Here is a 21,874-nt window from a genome sequence, read left to right as displayed (position 1 = left end):
GTTTGTAATCAATCCTCAAGGTGTTTTTCAAATATCTATTTGATAATATATCCACCGGGACAATTGGTTTTTCAGTAGGACCGATTGGAATAATGGCTACCTCTGTATTTTACGCGAGAATCACTCTGGGAGCCATCAGGTGACCAGTCTAATTAACTACAATGACCATAATCCATTGTGCGCCTACTTGTCCGGTCTATGTGGTGCAGACATGGAGATGGAGAGAAGAGACTTGTGATGGAGAGTCATAACATTTTCAGCAATCATAAAAGTATGCCTTATTTTACTTTGATGAACTACTAAAATAGTGATTTTGTCAGACAGCATTGACAGCAGCTCTATAGAGATGAGATGATGACTTGGAATGAAATAATAAAGTCATCAAATAAAACTAACGTAATATACACAACAACTGGAATATTTTATGAAATACCATCATGGGACTTGTGTTAATTGTTTTATTCTGTGTTGTTACAGCATTCAAACCACACCCATTATGCTTTTTTAGTTTTTGAAAGACAACCTCTCCCTCAACGTCAGCAAGACAAAGGAGCTGATCGTGGACAACAGGAAACCGAGGAGAGAGCACGCCTTCATCCACATCGATGGGGCTGTAGTGGATTGAGACGTTCAAGCTCCTCGGTGTCCACATAACTACTAAGAGGGAGGCACTAACAACATTGTGGTGGACGGAATTGCAGAATCTCCACGAGACCTGGACGGAGTCTGAGGACAAAGTGAGGGAAATGATCTCGGAGAAACTGAAGATGGACCACAGGAAGATTGAGGTGGAGCGTGCCCACAGAACTGGAAAACACACCACTGGCCCAGGTGACAGGCCCAGGCCAATAGTGGTCAAGTTCCTGAGGTTGCCAGTTGCAATTGTAAGTAGGCCTAATAAAAACATCTAATTTCAATTAGGTTACATGTTTTGTTAAGCCACATAACTGGCTGAGGTAGTTAAGTTATTGTATATACTGTAGGCTTGGAAGAAATAGACTCCAATTAAAACTTCTTATGGATTTAATCCTGTTAGCGGGATCGATTTGACATCTGGTGAAATGGCAGAGCGCCAAATTCAAATTAAATTATTAGACATATTTCACTTCACACCAAAATGAAGCTTAACTTCTTCTTAATCCAGCCACCGTGTCAGATTTCAAAGAGGCTTTACAGCGAAAGCAAACCATGCGATTATCTGAGGACAGCACCCCATCATACAAATGCATAACAAACATTTTGTCAACCAGCCAGGTGCGACACAAAACTCAGAAATAGCAATATATTTCATGCCTTACCTTTGAAGATCTTCTTCTGTTGGCACTCCAATATGTCCCATAAATATCACAAATGGTCCTTTTTTTCGATTAATTCCTTCGTTATATCTCCAAAATGTCCATTCATTTGGTGCGGGGGTTTTTAGAAAAACACTGGTTCCAACTCGCCCAACATGACTACAAATGATCTAATAAGTTACCTGTAAACTTGGTCCAAACGTTTCAAACAACTTTCCTAATCCAACCTTAGATATCCTAAAACGTAAATAATCGCTAAACGACTCTGGGATATGTGCGTCCCACCTCGTCAACAGCCAGTGAAACTGCAGGGCGCCAAATTCAAAACAACAGTTTTACACCATTTTAAAGATACACTTCTTGTAAATCCAGCCACAGTGTCCAATTTCAAAAAGGCTTTACGATGAAAGCACATCAAACGATTATGTTCGGTCAGAGCCAAGTCACAGAAAAACACAGCCATTTTTCCAGCCAAAGAGAGGAGTCCCAAAAAGCAGAAATAGAGATAAAATTAATCACTAACCTTTGATGATCTTCATCAGATGACACTCATAGGACTTCATGTTACACAATACATGTATGTTTTGTTCGGTAAAGTTCATATTTATATTGAAAAATCTGAGTTTACATTGGAGCGTTATGTTCAGTAGTTCCAAAACATCCGGTGATTTTGCATAGAGCCACATCGTGACAACATCAGTTTACAGGAATACTCAAAATGAACATTGCTAAAGGATACAACTGTTATGCATGGAATTTTGGATCCACTTCTCCTTAATGCAACCGCTGTGTCAGATTTTTTTTAAACTTTACGGAAAAAGCAAACCATGCAATAATCTGAGTACAGCGCTCAGACAACAAATCAAGCAAAACAGATATCCTCCATGTTGGAGTCAACAGAAGTCAGAAATAGCATTATAAATATTAACTTACCTTTGATGATCTTCATCAGAATGCACTCCCAGGAATCCCAGTACCACAATAAATGTTTGTTTTGTTCGATATTGTCCATCATATATGTCCAAATACCTCCTTGTTGTTCGCACGTTTAGCCCAGTATTCTAAATTCATGAAGCGCAATCTCACTAGGAGCAGACGAAAAGTCAAAAAGTTCCATTACAGTCGGTATAAACATGTCAAACAATGTATAGAATCAATCTTTAGGATGCTTTTAACATAAATCTTCAATAATGTTCCAACCTGAGAATTCCTTTGTCTTTATAATTGCAACAGAACGCAAGCTAACTCTCAGGTGAATGTGCGTCATCAGCTCGTGGCTCTCTGGCAGACCTCTGACTCATTCCCCTCTCATTCTCCCCAACTTCAAAGTAGAAGCATCAAACAAGGTTCTAACGACTGTTAACATCTAGTGGAAGCCCTAGGAAGTGCAATATGACCCCCATAGACACTGTGTATTCGATAGACCAAGAGTTGAAAAACTACAAACCTCAGATTTCCCACTTCCTGGTTGAATTTTTTTCTCAGGTTTTTGCCTGCCATATGTGTTCTGTTATACTCACATGCATCATTCAAACAGTTTTAGAAACTGCAGAGTGTTTTCTATCTAAATCTACAAATATGCATATATGCATATTCTAGCTTTTATGGCTGAGTAGGAGGCAGTTTAGTTTGGGCACACTTTTCATCCAAAATTCCCAATGCTGCCCCCTACCCTAGAGAAGTTAAGATGGATTATACTGTGTTCAATAGCGGATAAAATGAGTGGAGCGAGTTCCAGCTTGAGCGCCCCAAACAAAAAACAGTCCACTTGGCTCAACACCCAGAAAGGATTTGCAAATAAATTCATTAAAAATCCTACAATGTGATTTTCTGGATTGTTTTTCTCATTTTGTCTGTCATAGTTGAAGTGTACCTATGATGAAAATTACAGGCCTCTCTCATATTTTTAAGTGGGAGAACTTAAATAGGCCATAGTGAGAAATAATAACAATTTAGCATTAACACGGGAGTGATAGATGTGCAAGTAGAGATACTGGGGAGCAAAAGAGGAAAAATGAATAACAATATGGGTATGAGGGAGTTGGGTGGGTTATTTACAGATGGGCTGTGAACAGGTGTAGTGATTGGTAAGCTGCTCTGACAACTGATGCTTAAAGTTAATGAGGGAGATATAAGTTTCCAGTTTCAGTGATTTTTGCAATTCATTCCAGTCATTGGCAGCAGAGAACTGGAAGGAAAGGCATGCTACGGGTGGGTGTTGCTATGTTATGGTGATCAGTGAGCTGAGATAAGGCGGGGCATTACCTAGCAAAGACTTATAGATTACCTGGAACCAGTGGGATTGGCGACAAATATGAAGCGAGGGCCAGCCAACCAGAAACAGAAGAGAAACACCGATTTGAGACTCTGAACTCTTATCTGAGAAGTAGTTGGTGAACCAGGCGAGGCAGTTATTTGAGAAACCAAAGCTTTTGAGTCTGCCAATAAGATTACGGTGATTGACAGAGTCGAAAACCTTGGCCAGGTCGATGAAGATGGCTGCACAGTACTGTCTTTTATCGATGGCGGTTATGATATCATTTAGGACCTGGAGCGTGGCTGAGTTGCACCCATGATCAGCTCGGAAACTAGATTGCATGGTGGAGAAGGTACGTGGGATTCGAAATGGTCAGTGATCTGTTTGTTCACTTGGCTTTCGAAGACTTTAGAAAGGCAGGGCAGGATAGATATAGGTCTGTATGTAACAGCTTGGGTCTAGAGTGTCTCCCCCTTTGAAGAGGGGGATGACCGCGGCAGATTTAAAATCTTTAGGGATCTCAGACGATACGAAAGAGAGGTTGAACAGGCTAGTAATAGGGCTTGCAACAATTGCAGTGGATAATTTTAGAAGAGAGGGTCCAGATTGTCTAGCCCAGCTGATATGTAGGGGTCCAGATTTTGCAGCTCCTTCAGAACATCAGCTATCTGGATTTGGGTGAAGGAGAAGCGGGGGGGCTTGGGCAAGTTGGTGCAGAGCTGTTGGCCGGGGTATGGGTAGCCAGGTGGAAAGCATGGCCAGCCGTAGAAAAATGCTTGTTGAAATTCTCAATTATTGTAGATTTATAGGTGGTGACAGTGTTTCCTAGCCTCAGTGCAGTGGGCAGCTGGGAGGAGGTGCTTATTTTCCATGGACTTTACAGTGTCTCAAATTTTGGGGGAATTTGTGCAACAGGATGCAAATTTCTGTTTGAAAAAGCTACCCTTTGTTTTCCTAACTGACTGTGTATATTGGTTCCTAACTTCCCTGAACATTTCCTATCACGGGGGCTATTTGATGCTAATGCAGTATGCCACAGGATGTTTTTGTCAAGAATGCCAAGTCAAGTCTGGACTGAACCAAGGGCTATGTCTGTTCTTAGTTCTATATTTTTTGAATGGGGCATGCTTATTTAAGATGGTGAGGAAAGCACTTTTAAAGAATAACCAGGCATCCTCTACTGATGGGATGAGGTCAATATCCTTCCAGGATACCCAGTCCAGGTCGATTAGAAAGGCCTGCTCGCTGAAGTGTTTTAGGGAGCGTTTGACAGTGATGAGGGGTGGTCGTTTGACCGCTGACCCATTACAGATGCAGGCAATGAGGCAGTGATCCCTGAGATCCTGGTTGAAGACATCAGAGGTGTATTTGGAGGGCAGTGGCAGGTTGGTCAGGATGATATCTATGAGGGTGCCCGTGCTTACGGATTTAGGGTTGTACCTGGTAGGTTCCTTGATAATTTGTGTGAGATTGAGGGCATCTAGCTTAGATTGTAGGACGGCCGGGGTGTTAAGCATATCCCAGTATAGGTCACCTAACAGTACGAACTCTGAAGATAAATGGGAGAAATCAATTCACATATGGTGCCATGTGAGATCTCTGCATGTGTGGGGGGTGGGACAAAAGAGCTATCTAAGGCATGTTGAGCTGGACTGAGGGCTCTACAGTGAAATAAAACAATAAGAACTAGCCTAGACAGCAGTAGACAAGGCATATTGACATTAGAGAGAGGCATAAAGCAATCACAGGTGTTGATCAGGAGACCTAAGACAACAATGGGTAAATGGCGATGAATGGGAAGAGCGGGTCAGTTAGGTATATACAGGACTTGAGTTCGAGGCTGGGGCCGACAGATAACACAAAATGAGGTGTTATTGAAACAGTCCAGGGGGCATCAGCTGTGTAGCCGAGTGATCATAGGATCCAATGAGCAGCAATAGGTGAGTCAGGGAGCCGTTCGGTAGTCACTACTAAGCTAGGCGAGTGAGAGACACGGCGTTCAGAAAGCTAGCAGGCTGGGGCTAGCGGATGGGTCTTTGGCGACATCGTAACGGAAGAGCCTGTTGAGATCAACTCGGGCAATTACATCGGCAGACCAGTTGTGATGGATCGGCAGGGCTTTGTGTCGACAATAAAGTGTCCAGGCCAATTGGCAAAGGAGGTATTGTAGCCTAGCTCCAGGCTAGCTCAAGGCTAACTGGTGCTTGCTTCAGGACAGAGGCATTAGCTAACAGTAGCCACTCATTTTCAGCTAGCTCGCTGCGATGATCCGGTATAATGATCCAGATCTGCAGGAATCCGGTGATGTGGTAGAGAGAAGCAGTCCGATATGCTCTGATTTGATATCACGCTGTGCAGACTGGCAGGTATTGTCTGAGCTAAATCTGGCTGGTGTGTGAGCTAAAGGGGAAGACCGCTAGCCATGGCTAACAAAGACTAATGGCTAGTAGCTAGCTGGCTAGCTCCTGATGGAGGTTCCATTTATAAGGAATAAAAATAGCAGATCCGTACAACATTGGGTGAGGTGGGTTGCAGGAAAGTACATTTAGTTTGTAGATAGAAAGTGAGATTATAATATATACCAAAAAAACAATTTACAAGGGATAAGACATGTGATAAGACACGGGATAAGACATGTGATAAGACACGGGATAAGACATGGGATAAGACACGGGATAAAACAAAGAAAAAGACTGCTAAGCCATCTGCTGCATTCTCTCTCCTCATGGATGAAGTTCAAATGTAATTTTGCATTATTAAGGCGGGGTAACTTCCTTCTTGGGGCACTTCAATGCCCTTCTTGGGGCACTTCAATGTCCTTCTTGGGGCACTTCAATGCCCTTCTTGGGGCACTTCAATGCCCTTCTTGGGGCACTTCAATGCCCTTCTAGGGGGACTTCAATGCCCTTCTTGGGGCACTTCAATGCCCTTCTTGGGGCACTTCAATGCCCTTCTTGGGGCACTTCAATGTCCTTCTTGGGGCACTTCAATGCCCTTCTTGGGGCACTTCAATGCCCTTCTTGGGGCACTTCAATGCCCTTCTTGGGGCACTTCAATGCCCTTCTTGGGGCATTGCATTTGGGACTTTTTGCATCTCGGGTCCGATTATTTTTTATTATTATTACTATTATTTTTTTTATATATATATATATATATATATATATATAAACACATTTCATATTTAATTTGGGGAGTTTTGGGGGGCAAAATAATATTGCTGTAGATTTGGCCTGCAGGCTGCCAGTTGGGGAACACTGTTTTAGACAGAAATGCCCATAAAGGTCCTCCTATCCCTCAATTTAAATCAGAGGGTTAAATCGGGATTGATAATCCCATGTTTCCCATCGTAATCCACACAGATTACCCCTTCAGCCCCTAAGTGTTATTTTGAAACCCAATATTTGACATCACTGCTAGGGAACTGCGCAAATGGCCCAATTGGACAAACACAATGCACGCAAGTACACAACGCACACAAGTATACAACCTATCCCAGGCTGATGATCAGATGGGTATTGCCATTTGTTTGACCTTGTTGAGTCAAATGATTTCATAGAGACTCTTCTGTATGTGCATACCTTTCTCTCTCTCTGTCTCTCTCTCTCTGTCTCTGTCTCTGTGTGTCTCTCTGTGTGTGTCTCTCTCTGTCTGTCTCTGTCTCTTGCTCTGTCTCTCTCTCTCCCTCTCTCAGGTAGAATGTATGTGGTGTGTGTGTCTCTCTCTCTCCCTCTCTCAGGTAGAATGTATGTGGTGTGTGTGTGTCTCTCTCTCTCCCTCTCTCAGGTAGAATGTATGTGGTGTGTGTGTAATAACGCTGTTTTATATTGTATTAAAAAACATATAGAGCCTGGATATGGGGAAGGAATGTTCTATGTGCCAAGAACAATTGCTATTACTGGGTAGCGGCAGCAGGTTTGTGTGTGTGTGTGTGTGTGTGTGTGCCTCGCTTGCCAGAGGAACATGTGGTTGATAGTTCAACCTGCCACCCCTATATGACTGTGTAATAATGGAGACAGGTACTTGGAACACCCCTATATGACTGTGTAATAATGGAGACAGGTACTTGGAACACCCCTATATGACTATGTAATAATGGAGACAGGTGATTGGAACACCCCTATATGACTGTGTGTAATAATGGAGACAGGTGGTTGGAACACCCCTATATGACTGTGTGTAATAATGGAGACAGGTGGTTGGAACACCCCTATATGACTGAGTAATAATGGAGACAGGTACTTGGAACACCCCTATATGACTGTGAGTAATAATGGAGACAGGTGGTTGGAACACCCCTATATGACTGTGAGTAATAATGGAGACAGGTACTTGGAACACCCCTATATGACTGTGTAATAATGGAGACAGGTACTTGGAACACCCCTATATGACTGTGTAATAATGGAGAAAGGTAGTTGGAACACCAGCTCCCCCTTTACAGGTCATCAGACAACGCACACAGAAACCACACAATCACACTGTAATCCTGTCTCTCTCTTTCTCCATCACCCTCTCTCTCTCACTCTCTTTCTCTCTCTTTCTCCATCACTCTCTCTCTCTCTCTCTTTCTCCATCACTCTTTCTCCATCTATCTCTCTCTCTCTCTTTCTCCATCAATCTTTCTCCATCTCTCTCTCTCTCCATCACCCTCTCTATCTCTCTCACTCTCCTTCTCTCTCTTTCTCCATCACTCTTTCTCCATCTCTCTCTCTCTCTTTCTTTCTCCATCTCTCTCTCTCACTCTCTCTTTCTCCATCACTCTCTCACTTTCTCCATTACTCTCTCTCTCAATTGCTCTTTCTCCATCACTCTCTCTCTTTCTCCATCACTCTCTCTCTCTCTCTCACACTCGCTCTTTCTTTCTTTCTCCATCACTCTCTCTCTCAATCTCTCTCACTCTCTTTCTCCACTCTTTCTTTCTCCATCACCCTCTCTCTCTCTCAATATCTCTCTCTCACTCTCTTTCTCCATCACTCTCTCTCTCTTTCTCCATCACTCTCTCTCTCTTTCTTTCTCCATCACTCACTCAATCTCTCACTGTCACCAGCACTCTCTCTCTCCCTCTTTTTCTCTCCATCATACTCTCCCTTCGTTTCGCACTCTGCCTCTACCTCTCCCCTCCATAATGGCCGTTCATTAAATCAATCTTTGACTTGGTCCCAAATGGCAACCTATGATTTATGTAGTCATAGACACACTACATATTGTAGTTTGGTCAAACGCAGTGGACTACGTAGGGAATAGGGTGCCATTTTGGAGGTCTCCTTTGACTCATGTCCAACACAGCTAAGCCTTAGCCATGTAGGGACATAGTGTTTGACTTCAACCTCTCAACTCTATGCTTGTAAAATCATGTTAGGACTGAAACTAGAAACTAGGCTACATTGCCTAAACCCAGTTTAACCTATCTATCTAGCGGTAGTCAAAGCAATTTGAGATAGAGGGTGATAGGGGTGTGGGGGGGGGGGGGGTAATCCTATAGCTGACCAATGGGTACAGTACACATACACACACAAACAGATGCTCTCTTTCAGTCTTAATGTATAAAAAAAACCCGCTAAAATCTATTCAAGGAAAAAGGATTTCCTTCTCTCTAATACAAATCAGCCAGCATCCAAAAACTGTCAGCATTTCCACTTTGTTAAATTACACCACTTAAAACTCCCACTGGGCGAAAAGGGTCCATATCAGGAGATATCTTCACATGACATGTGTTTGATATTCTACAGAATATTTAGACTTTTGTGAATATCCTGAAAAAGTCTGAATCCAGATGTGTCTTTTCGACATGATATTGGGATTACTCCGAATATTACACATATTTCCTGTGGCCGGATATGACTCATTCAATATCCTGAGATATGTGACATCCTATTTTCTCTCTTCATGTTGACAAATACTGACTTTATACAGAGCATTCGGAAAGTATTCAGACCCCTTGACTTTTTCCACATTTTGTTACATTACAGCCTTATTCTAAAATGGATGTAACTTTTTTTTAAATCCTCAGCAGAATATATCTCCTCTGCAATCTACACACAATACCCCATAATGACAAAGCGAAATAGTTTTTTTGAATTTCTTGCAAATTTGTTAAACATAAAAAAACAAAATACCTTATTCACACAAGTATTCAGACCCTTTGCTACGAGACTCGAAATTGAGCTGAGGTGCTTCCTGTTTACATTGATCATCCTTGAGATGTTTCTACGACTTGATTGAAGTCTACTTGTGTTAAATTCAATTGAATGGACATGATTTGGAAAGGCACACACCTGTCTATGTAAGATCCCACAGTTGACAGTGCATGTCAGAGCAAAAACCAAGTCATGAGGTTGAAGGAAATGTCTGTAGAGGTCAGACAGGATTGTGTCGGAGGCACAGATCTGGGGAGGGTCCCAAAACATTTCTGCAGCATTGAAGGTCCCCAAGAATACAGTGGCCTCTATCATTCTTAAATGGAAGAAGTTTGGAACCATCAAGACTCTTCCTAGAGCTGGCCGCCCGGCCAAACAATTGGGGGAGAAGGGCCTTCATCAGGGAGGTGACCAGGAATCCGATGGCCACTCTGACAGAGCTCTAGAGTTCCTCTGTGAAGATGGGAGAACCTTTCTGAAGGACAACCGTCTCTGCAGCACTTCACCAATCAGGCCTTTATGGTGGAGTGGCCAGATGGAAGCCACTCCTCAGTAAAAGGCACATGACAGCCCACTTAGAGTTTGCCAAAAGGCACCTAAAGACTCTCGGACCAAGGAAAACAAGATTCTCTGGTCTGATGAAACCAAGATTGAACTCTTTGGCCTGAATGCCAAGCGTCACGTCTGGAGAAAACCTGGCACCATCCTTACGGTAAAGCATGGTGCAGCATCATGCTGTGGGGACTGAGCTGAGACACCTGAGAATAGCTGTGCATCAACATGCCCCATCCACCTTGACAGAGCTTGAGAGGATATGAATGGGAGAAATTCCCCAAACACAGGTGTGCCAAGCTTGTAGCATCATACCCAAGAAGACTCAAGGCTGTAATCACTGCCAAATGTGCTTCAAAAAAGTACTGAGTAAAATGTCTGAATACCTATGTAAATGTAATATTTCAGTTTTTCATGTTTAATACATTTGCAAAAAAGTGTTTTTGCTTTGTCATTATGGGGTATTGTGATGTCATTATGGGGTACTGTGATGTCATTATGGGGTACTGTGATGTCATTATGGGGTACTGTGATGTCATTATGGGGTACTGTGTGTAGATTGAGGGGGAAACAACGTAATCAATTTTAGAATAAGGCAGTAACAAAACATGGAAAAATCATGGGGTATGAAAACTTTCTGAATGTACTGTACATCACATACGTGTTTTCTCAGCACATTAAACATAGGAAGATCTTGATATGCTTTATGATGTAGGGGAAAATAAGGACAATTTCTGATGCATTTCTGAGTTTTCAGTACACGCTCATTAATTTGACAAATATTTATTTGATGCCCATATCATTTTTGAATTCCCCCTGGATATCATACAATACGATATTCTGGGTTGCCTGTAATAATGCTATTTTTGATCTAGGCTATATAACTGATTTTTAAAAAACGGATGAATTCCTGAAGTTGTTAGTTCGTGTCACGTTCGTCATAAGGAGGAGACCAAGGCGCAGCGTCGTAAGCGTACATTCTTAATTTATTAAACGAATGAACACTGAAACAAACTAACAAAATAACAAACAACCGAACGAAACGTGAAGCTCTACACATGAGTGCTAACAGGCAACTACACAGACAAGAACCCACAAAATACCCAAGGGAATATGGCTACCTAAATATGGTCCCCAATCAGAGTCAAAGATAAGCAGCTGCCTCTGATTGGGAACCAATTCAGACCACCATAGACATACTAATACCTAGACTTACAAAACCCGCTAGATATTCAAAAACTAACATACCCACCCTAGTCACACCCTGACCTAACCAAAATAATAAAGAAAACAAAGATAACTAAGGTCAGGGCGTGACAGTACCCATCCCCCCCAAAGGTGCGGACTCCCGGCCGCAAACCTGGATCTATAGGGTCTGGGTGGGCATCTACCCTTGGTGGCGGCTCTGGTTTTGGACCCCGCCCCTTTCTATACACTGATCCCTCCGCTTTGTAGAACCGACCCGCAAATCATCACCGGAGGCCCCGGACCGCCGCTGGAGACCCCGGACTGGGGCCCGTCGTTGGAGATTCCGGACTGGGGCCCGTCGTTGGAGGTTCTGGACTGGGTACTGTCGCCGGAAGCTCTGGACTGGGTACTGTCGCTGGACGCTCTGGACTGGGTACTGTCGCTGGACGCTCTGGACTGGGTACTGTCGCCGGACGCTCTGGACTGGGCACTGTCGCCGGAAGCTCTGGACTGGGTACTGTCGCTGGACGCTCTGGACTGGGTACTGTATCTGGACGCTCTGGACTGGGTACTGTATCTGGACGCTCTGGACTGGGTACTGTCGCTGGACGCTCTGGACTGGGTACTGTTGCCGGACGCTCTGGACTGGGTACTGTCGCCGGAAGCTCTGGACTGGGTACTGTCGCTGGACGCTCTGGACTGGGTACTGTTGGACGCTCTGGACTGGGTACTGTTGGACGCTCTGGACTGGGTACTGTTGGACGCTCTGGACTGGGTACTGTTGGACGCTCTGGACTGGGTACTGTCGCTGGACGCTCTGGACTGGGTACTGTCGCCAGACGCTCTGGACTGGGTACTGTCGCCGGACGCTCTGGACTGGGTACTGTCGCTGGACGCTCTGGACTGGGTACTGTTGGACGCTCTGGACTGGGTACTGTCGCTGGCCGCTCTGGACTGGGTACTGTCGCCAGACGCTCTGGACTGGGTACTGTCACCGGACGGTCTGGACTGGGTACTGTAGCTGGACGCTCTGGACTGGGTACTGTCGCTGGACGCTCTGGACTGGGTACTGTCGCCGGACGCTCTGGACTGCCGAGTCGCACTGGATACCTGGTGCGTGGTGCCAGCACTGGTGGTACCGGGATGGAGACACGCACCTCAGGGTGAGTGCGGGGAGGAGGAACAGGACGTACTGGACTCTGGTGGAGCACTGGAGGCCTGGTGCGTGGTGCCGGCACTGGTAGTACCGGGCTGGGGAAACGCACCTCAGGGCGAGTGCGAGGAGCAGGCACAGGATACACTGGGCCGTGGAGACGCATTGGAGATCTGGAACGTAGAGCTGGCTCAATGCGTCCTGGATGGATGCACATTCTAGCCTGGCAAATGTGAGGAGCTGGAATAGAGCGCACCGGGCTATAATTGCGAACTGGAGACACCGTGCGCATTTCTGCATAACACGGTACCTGACCAGTCACACGCTCCCCACGGTCAGCACGAGGAGTTGGCTCAGGTCTCCAACCTGACCCAGCTAATCTCCTCGTGTGCCCCCTGAATTTTTTTTATTGGGGCTGCCTCTCGGGCTTCCGTGCTAAACGTGTCCCCTCATATCGTCGCCGTTCATCCCATGCTATCTCCACCTGCCTCCATGGTAGGCGATCCTCTCCTGCCAATATTTCCTCACACATCCAGGATCCCTTACTGTCCAAAATCTCGTCCCATGTCCATGCTGTCTGCTCCTCCTGAACACGCTGCCTTGTCCTTTTATGTTGGGTTCTTCTGTCACATTCGTCATAAGGTGGAGACCAAGGTGCAGCGTTGTAAGCGTACATTCTTAATTTATTAAACGAATGAACACTGAAACAAACTAACAAAATAACAAACAACCTAACAAAACGTGAAGCTCTACACATGAATGCTAACAGGCAGCTACACATAGACAAGAACCCACAAAATACCCAAGGGAATATAGCTACCTAAATATGATAATATGACAATGATAAACAGCTGCCTCTGATTGGGAACCAATTCAGGCCACCATAGACATACAAATACCTAGACTTACAAAAAACCTAGACAATACAAAAACTAACATACCCAACCAAGTCACACCCTGACACCCTGACCCTTTTGGCAGAAATGCCTTCTGGAACATGTGAACCCTAATGTGCCTTATAAATAAATGTGTATGCCATCTATAAATACAAATAAAATTGTTAAATTACGAGCCTAGTTGGTTTAGCCACAGAAAAAGCGATCAACCTTACCGCTAGCCATGATTAGCTGAGATAATGTGTGGGCTGGGCATGCCGAGAGATGATTTTGGATTGGTCTGCCATGTAACACACTTCTGTCTATAACATGAGCTGGTGAGTATGTGTAGGTAATCCTTTCTATCGCAGCTTTTCGAAAGACATCGCGTAGTAGAACTGCAAATGTGCTTGAATGTCATGGTAAGGAAGGATATGGTCTCATTAGATATCCTGAGATAGGCCTATGTGGACATCTTATTTTCTCTATATGTTGACAAATACTGACAGTAGTCCTACACAGTATATTTTCTCAGCATGTACAATGCATATGCTCTTGGCTGAGGTCCATATCAGGATCTTGATATGTATTTTGATATGCTAAATCATTTCTGATGCTTACTTGGGTTTTGCACCATTTTATTTTTAAGAATGTGAAATGTCAGAATAATAGTAGAGAGAATGATTTATTTCAGCTTTTATTTCTTTCATCACATTTCCAGTGGGTCAGAAGTTTACATACACTCAATTAGTATTAGGTAGCATTGCCTTGAAATTCTTTAACTTGAGTCAAACATTTCACAAGCTTCCCACAATAAGTTGGGTGAATTTTGGCCCATTCCTCCTGACAGAGCTAGTGTAACTGGTTTGTGACGGCCACTCCAATACCTTGACTTTGTTGTCCTTAAGCCCCTTTGCCACAACTTTGGAAGTATGCTTGGGGTCATTGTTCATTTGGAAGACCCATTTGGGACCAAGCTTTAACTTCCTGACTGGTGTCTTGAGAATTTGCTTCAATATATCCACATACTGTTCCTTCCTCATGATGCAATCTATTTTCTGAAGTGCACCAGTCCCTCCTGCAGGAAAGCAACCCCACAACATGATGCTTCCACCCCTGTGCTTCACGGTTGGGATGGTGTTCTTCGGCTTGCAAGCCTCCCCCTTTCTCCTCCAAACATTACAATGGTCATTATGGCCAAACAGTTCTATTTTTGTGCGATCTTTGTTCCCATGTGCAGTTGCAAACCGTAGTCTGGCTTTTATATGCCGGTTTTGAAGCAGGGGCTTCTTCCTCGCTGAGCGGCCTTTCAGGTTATGTCAATATAGGACTCGTTTTACTGTGAATGTAGATACTTGTGTACCTGTTTCCTCCAGCATCTTCACAAGGTCCTTTGCTGTTGTTCTGGGATTGATTTGCACTTTTTGCACCAAAGAACGTTCATCTCTAGGAGACAGAACGCGTCTCCTTCCTGAGCGGAATGATGGCTGCGTGGTCCCATGGTGTTTATACTTGCGTACTATTGTTTGTACAGATGAACGTGGTACCTTCATGCGTTTGGAAATTGCTCCCAATGATGAACCAGACTTGTGGAGGTCTTCAATTTGTTTTCTCAGGTCATGGCTGATTTCTTTTGATTTTCCAATGATCTCAAGCGAAGAGGCACTGAGTTTGAAGGTAGGCCTTGAAATACATCCACAGGTACACCTCCAATTGACTCAAATTATGTCAATGAGCCTATCAGAAGCTTCTAAAGCCGTGACATAATTTTCTGGAATTTTCTAAGCTGTGTAAAGGCACAGTCAACTTAATGTATGTAAACCTCTGACCCACTGGAATTGTGATACAGTGAATTATAAGTGAAATAATCTGTCTGTAAACAATTGTTGGAAAAATTCATTGTGTCATGCACAAAGTAAATGTCCTAACCGACTTGCCAAAACTGTAGTTTGTTAACAAGAAATGTGTGGAGTGGTTGAAAACGAGTTTTAATGACTCCAGCCAGCAAGTGTATGTAAACTTCTGACTTCAACTGTATTCCTCTTGTCCAGATGGGATAGGGCAGTGTGCAGTGCGATGGCGGTTGTGTGGTCTGTGGATCCATTGGGGCGGTATACACAAATCGAAGTGGGTCTAGAGTGTCAGGTAAGGTAGAGGTGATATTAACAAGCTTCTCAAGGCACTTCATGATGACAGAAGTGAGTGCTATAGTCATTTTGTTCAGTTACATTTGCCTTACGTACAGGAACAATGGTGGACATCTTGAAGCAAGTGGGGAAAGCAAACTGGGATAGGGAGAGATTCGAATATGTCTGTAAACACTCCAGCTAGCTGGTCTGCGCATGCTCTGAGGATGTGGCTAGGGATGCCGTCTGGGCCGGCAGCCTTGCGAGTGTAAACACGTTTAAATATCTTACTCACGTCAGTCACGGAGAAATAGAGCCCACAGTCCTTGGGAGCGGGCCGCGTCGGTGGCACTGTGTTATCCTCAAAGCGGTTGACTCCACTTTGTCTCTGTGCTGATGTTTTGCCTGTTTGATTGCCTTACGGAGGTAATAACTACACTGTTTGCCTTCGACCATATTCCCAGTTACCTTGCCATGGTTAAATGCGGTGGTTCGCACTTTCAGTTCTGCACAAATGCTGCCATCTATCCACAGTGTCTGGTTTTGTTAGGTTTTAACAGTCACCGTGGGAACAACATCCCCTATACACTTCCTGATGAACTTAGTCACTGTGTCCGTTTATACGTCAATGTTATTCTCAGAGGTATCCCAGAACATATCCCAATCCGTCTTATCAAAACAATCTTGAAGCATGGATTCCGATTTGTCAGACCAGCGTTGAATAGACCTTAGCACGGGTACTTCCTGTTTGAGTTTCTGCCAATAGGAAGGGATGAGCAAAATGGAGTCATGATCTGATTTGCCGAATGGAGGGCGGTGGATGGCCTTGTAGGCATCCCGGAAGTTGGAGTAGCAGTGGTTGAGTGTTTTAGCAGCGCGAGTACTATAGTCAATGTGTTGATAGAACTTCGGTAGTGTTTTCCTCAATTTTGCTTTGTTAAAATCCCCAGCAACAATAAATGCAGCCTCAGGATATGTGGTTTACAGTTTGCACAAAGTCCAGTGTGGTTCCTTGAGGGCCGTTGTGGTATCAGCTTAAGGTGGAATATACATGGCTGTGACTATAAACCCGAAGAGAATTCTCTTGGGAGGTAATACGGTCGGTATTTGATTGTGAGGTATTCTAGGTCGGGTGAACAAAAAGAGTTTCTGTTCGTTATCACAATCACACCATGAGTAGTTAATCATGAAACATACACCCCTGCCTTTCTTTATTCCTATCTGTGCCATGTACTGAGAACCCAGCTGGATGTATGGACGGGACAGTATATCTTGAGAGAGCCATGAATCTGTGAAACAAAGCATGTTAGTCCCTGACGTATCTCTGGAAGGAGATCCTCGCCCTGAGCTCGTCTACTTTATCATCCAGGGACTTGACATTAGCAAGTAATACACTCGGAAGCAGTGGATGGTGTGCACGCCTCCTGAGTCGGACTGGAAGTCCACTCTGAATACCTCTTCTCCAGCGGCGGCATCTTGGAGCAGCCTCTGGAATACATTAATTTGCCCTGGGGGGTACGAACAAAGGATCTAATTCGGGAAAGTTGTATTCCTGATCGTAATGCTGGTGAGTTACTGCAGCTCTGATATCCAAAAGTTATTTCCGGCTGTATGTAATAACACAAAAAACTTTCTGGGCAAATAATGTAAGAAATAAGAAATAACACAAAAAAAAATGAAATACTGCAAAGTTGCATCGGAGCTAGAAGCAGAGCTGCCATGTCTGTCGGCACCATCGTAGCCTTTAGCTCAGTGCGGATGTTGCCTTTAATCTATTGCTTCTGGTTGGGGTATGTATGTTTGGACACTGTGGGGATGAGGTCGTCGATGCACTTATTAATTAAGACGGTGACTGATGTGGTAAACTCCTCAATGCCATCGGCTGAATCCTGGAACCTATTCCAGTCTGTGCCAGTGAAACAATCCTGTAACTTAGCATATGCTTCATCGAACCACTTCCGTATTGAGCGTGTCACTGGTACTTCCTGTTTGAGTTATGGTCAGATTTGGAGAATAGGGTTATGGTCAGATTGAGGTATGGTCAGATTTGGAGAATAGGGCTATGGTCAGATTGAGTTATGGTCAAATTTAGAGAATATGGTTATGGTCAGATTGAGTTATGGTCAGATTGAGTTATGGTCAGATTGAGTTATGGTCAGACTTAGAGAATATGGTTATGGTCAGATTTGCCAAATGGAGGGCGAGGGAGAGCTTTGTATGTGTTTCTGTGTTTGGAGTAAAGGTGATCCTCACAGTAGCTGGCTGCCAGAAAGATACCGTAAAAACAATAGTGTATTGGTCTGTGTTTATATGTACTGCCGTGTGTCTATCACAGTAAACAGAAATTTAATTTCCAATGGAAGTGTACTCCAGAGTGTGTGTGTGTGTGTGTGTGGGGGGGGGGGGGGGGGGGACTGGATTGGGTCTCTATCCTATAGTAAATAGGATTAGACTGAAGAAGGTATTATTAGCCATCATAATCCACAAATGTATTATTTTCAACAGATGAAAAGGAAAATAGACCAAAGATGTACATTACTCAAATATAATCTCACACCCCCATATCATGCAAACATAGGACTATAAAAATCTCATTTATTTGCATCATGTTATCAGCACACACAGCACACTACGGTCATTTCAGATAAGCGATTTAGTGAAATATAAACTCAACGCCTTACCACACACAAAAAAAAGCTTTTAAAAAAACACACACATGCACATCTGTGTCAAACAAATTATATTGCATCATGCATCTGCACACACAGCACACTAAATGGTAATTCATAGTGTCATTTAGCAGTTTTCTCAGCAACATAAACTAAGGAAGAACAGAGAACAGTAGGTGATGCTAATTTGACTGGACCAAGCCGACCACAAACAAATCAGTAGGCTATTATAGTCCAGTACAGTCTGGCTGTGTGTGTGTGTGTGTGTGTGTGTGTGTGTGTGTGTGTGTGTGTGTGTGTGTGTGTGTGTGTGTGTGTGTGTGTGTGTGTGCGTGCCAAAATGACAAGACAGCTGGATTCACATCTAATCATTGAATAACGCTCACCTTGAATCAATCAATCAAACAAACCAGATGACAGACTGATTGCCAACGTTTACATTTATAAATGAACTATAACAGTTTAGAACCACTCTGAAATTACAGCTATGATCTGTCTGTCAGCGCGTATGAGTGCCCACACCCTGATCCACCCCATTCACATTTTCATACCATCAACAGTCATTAACCGTCATCACGGCTATGCGTAAAAATGGCAATTACGCGCAGAAGAGGGTACAGCTGTGTAGCATTTCAGACGCGGGAATTCTTCGATCTAGATATTTTTGGTGAACTTTCCTTAAAACATTCCTGGCTTGACATAGAGGATATCGTTAGCAAAACCGAGAGACTGGTCCACGGTTTAATAGCCTGTAATAAAATAAACACTTATCTGAGATTCAATACCACTGTACTTGTGTCAAAACAAGCGTTTCTGACAAAGCTACAAGTGTATTCCAAATGCCACCAACGGATAATTGCAAGATCAAATATTATTACCACAGAGGTGTTATTACCATGTAGTCAAAAAATATATAACTTTATGCCTTTATAAAGCAGTTCCACTTACCCATAAGGTGATCCTTTCTCTCAATCACGTCCTTTTCTTTCTTCCCTCTTGTCTTTATCCAACTGCTGTTTTGTTTCTCCGTCGTTGTGTCCTAGCTTGTCGACGGTTCGTTCGGAATTCCACTCAACTCACAAGTCCTTTTCATAGCGCAAAATGCGTTTTCCTCTGCCCTGTCTCGGACCTAGACTGAAAAGACTCCGAAATTAAACGGTATCCGTTAAAAGCACTCTCCTCCTCCGCCGTCGCAGCAACCCGTATGCAAGTCACACACTGTCCGACAAGCAAGCACAGCCGGTTAGGGTTTGTGGTTAGGGCTACAGCGTTGGCATGACTCCAGCACCAGCGCTAGAGCGAGACCGACCGTTGGAGCTCTCTCTCGCCTGAATCTTATTCTCGAGGCACGCGCGCATGATTGTCGCGCGCTTTGCCAACCAAGAGTTGAATTTCCGCCCTGTCCTGGTTTTGGGGTCCCGCACTGTGACAATCATGCAATACTGAGCGGTACCAACATGTAGCCTACTTTAGTTTCCCCATACCTGTGTCAAAGAAACAACATTTATAAAACTCCGTGTTTATGTCCTGCAGCCTATGACGCGTTGACAAAACATTTTTATCATCATGAAATATTGTATCCTTAACCACCTTTCACATGGTTAGCAGACGTTAATGCGAGTGTAGCGAAATGCTCTCAAATAGACTACTGTGGGCTACGAGATAATAAAATCAGCTAATTAAACTGACGTTTTTTAAACTGTGATAGGTAGCCTATCAGTAGCTTGTCATGTACTAACACAGCTACGACCCCTATGTGTACATAATAACAAGTGTATTACAGTAATGACAACCTTGCCTATTTCCTGATGGTAATCGATACTAATTTGTAATTTATAATGATCATGGGCTGTATGCTGCAACAAGGTTTCACAGTCACATCAGATCACAGTTACATCAGAATTGGACGTTCAACCATGTTCCGTCTTTCCTATAGCCTGCTTCACGCATGACACTACACATACATGCACATGCAAGCCAGACAGATTGGAGCGATTATGAAGTCGGATTTGAGCTATCTTTGATAGACATAGTCCTTATCTCTGTTCTGGGCTGTAGGCCTGTGCAGTGAGGTGAAACAGTAGCAGAGAGACATGCAATGTCTAGAGCTGCTATTCCTTACGATAGATCCACATGGTAAAGAGTGATGTCTGTTATTATAGAGCTGCTATTTCTTACGATAGATCCACATGGTAAAGAGTGATGTCTGTTATTATAGAGCTGCTATTTCTTACGATAGATCCACATGGTAAAGAGTGATGTCTGTTATTATAGAGCTGCTATTTCTTACGATAGATCCACATGGTAAAGAGTGGTCTGTTATTATAGAGCTGCTATTCCTTACGATAGATCCACATGGTAAAGAGTGATGTCTGTTATTATAGAGCTGCTATTTCTTACGATAGATCCACGTGGTAAAGAGTGGTCTGTTATTATAGAGCTGCTATTCCTTACGATAGATCCACGTGGTAAAGAGTGATGTCTGTTATTATAGAGCTGCTATTCCTTGCGATAGATCCACATGGTAAAGAGTGATGTCTGTTATTATAGAGCTGCTATTTCTAACGATAGATCCACATGGTAAAGAGTGGTCTGTTATTATAGAGCTGCTATTTCTTACGATAGATCCACATGGTAAAGAGTGATGTCTGTTATTCATTCAGTATTCCACTTATTGATTTATTATTATTGTATTTGATTGTGTATTTATTTTATTATTTTTCTCTAGCTGCAAAATTATGTACAGTTGAGTGCTTTAAACGTTATGTTTGTCACACAGAACAATGGATATTTGGTAACCTCTGTTGGGTCCTTGACTAGCCTAGGCGACATATACATGTGTCATAACGTCATAACTATACACACACACCTTCCAGATTAGCTTTAATGGACTTCAATCAATCATCCCGCCAGTTAGCTCTCCCTTTGATCAATAGATGCGTGTTCGCATAGGACAAATTTATCCTTGCCTGGTTATCGGTTATACCAGACTGAAATGTGTGTGTGTATATGTGTCTATTATGTGTGTGTGTGTGTGTGTGTGTTTGTGTGTGAGCGCGCGAGCGCGAGTGTCGAAATAGGAGAAGTTTACTCTAGCCTGGATAAACCAGACTGATCTGTACTAAAACCAGTCTAGATGCCAAGCTAAACTTATCCAGCAGTCCAGTGTTTCACAATTTGATTTCTATATGCGGTGCCGTTTTTATCACGGCACATCGTGTACATTTTGTTAATGGATGTTATAATAAAGAACACAGGCCACTCGTTAGTTTCTAATTTGGGGAAGCGTACACTTTATTCTACCATTTCTACCTATATGCGCATTTTCGTGGAACAGTTTCACTCCGATAATAACGTTTTCGTTTTTAAAAAATATTGTCACGTGGTAAATTATATAAATATTAATAAAATTATATCTAAAAGGTACAATTCAACTAATGCTCGCCAGCCTTTGCCACATGGAAACATTGATAGCCTACACCGTGATCCATTAGCGGATAAAGAAATTGGCACATGGAACTCAGAGATAGCCTATAGGCCAATTCAGCAGTAGGCCTTTAACTTCTATAGTCAACTAAGTAAAATAGATAGTCCAAAATCTGACTAATAAAAACAGTAGATC

The 21,874-nt window shown here is 43.4% G+C and overlaps 1 protein-coding gene across 1 annotated transcript in view; it reads right to left on the bottom strand.

The window, feature by feature from the left end:
- Positions 1–19,594, bottom strand: part of LOC110531418 (5-hydroxytryptamine receptor 2C) — a 318,685-nt gene extending 299,091 nt beyond the window's left edge. Inside the window, exon 1 of the mRNA XM_036987270.1 lies at positions 19,201–19,594. The gene's annotated coding sequence lies outside the window, so the exon portion shown is untranslated. The remainder of the gene's footprint in view (positions 1–19,200) is intronic.
- Between the last annotated feature and the right edge of the window lie 2,280 nt (positions 19,595–21,874).

This window comes from Oncorhynchus mykiss, chromosome 9, assembly GCF_013265735.2.
Source record: "Oncorhynchus mykiss isolate Arlee chromosome 9, USDA_OmykA_1.1, whole genome shotgun sequence".
In the NCBI taxonomy this organism is placed as follows: Eukaryota; Metazoa; Chordata; class Actinopteri; order Salmoniformes; family Salmonidae; genus Oncorhynchus; species Oncorhynchus mykiss.
The sequence above is the reverse complement of the archived record's forward strand: the minus strand, read 5'-3'. Positions and strand labels throughout refer to the sequence as shown.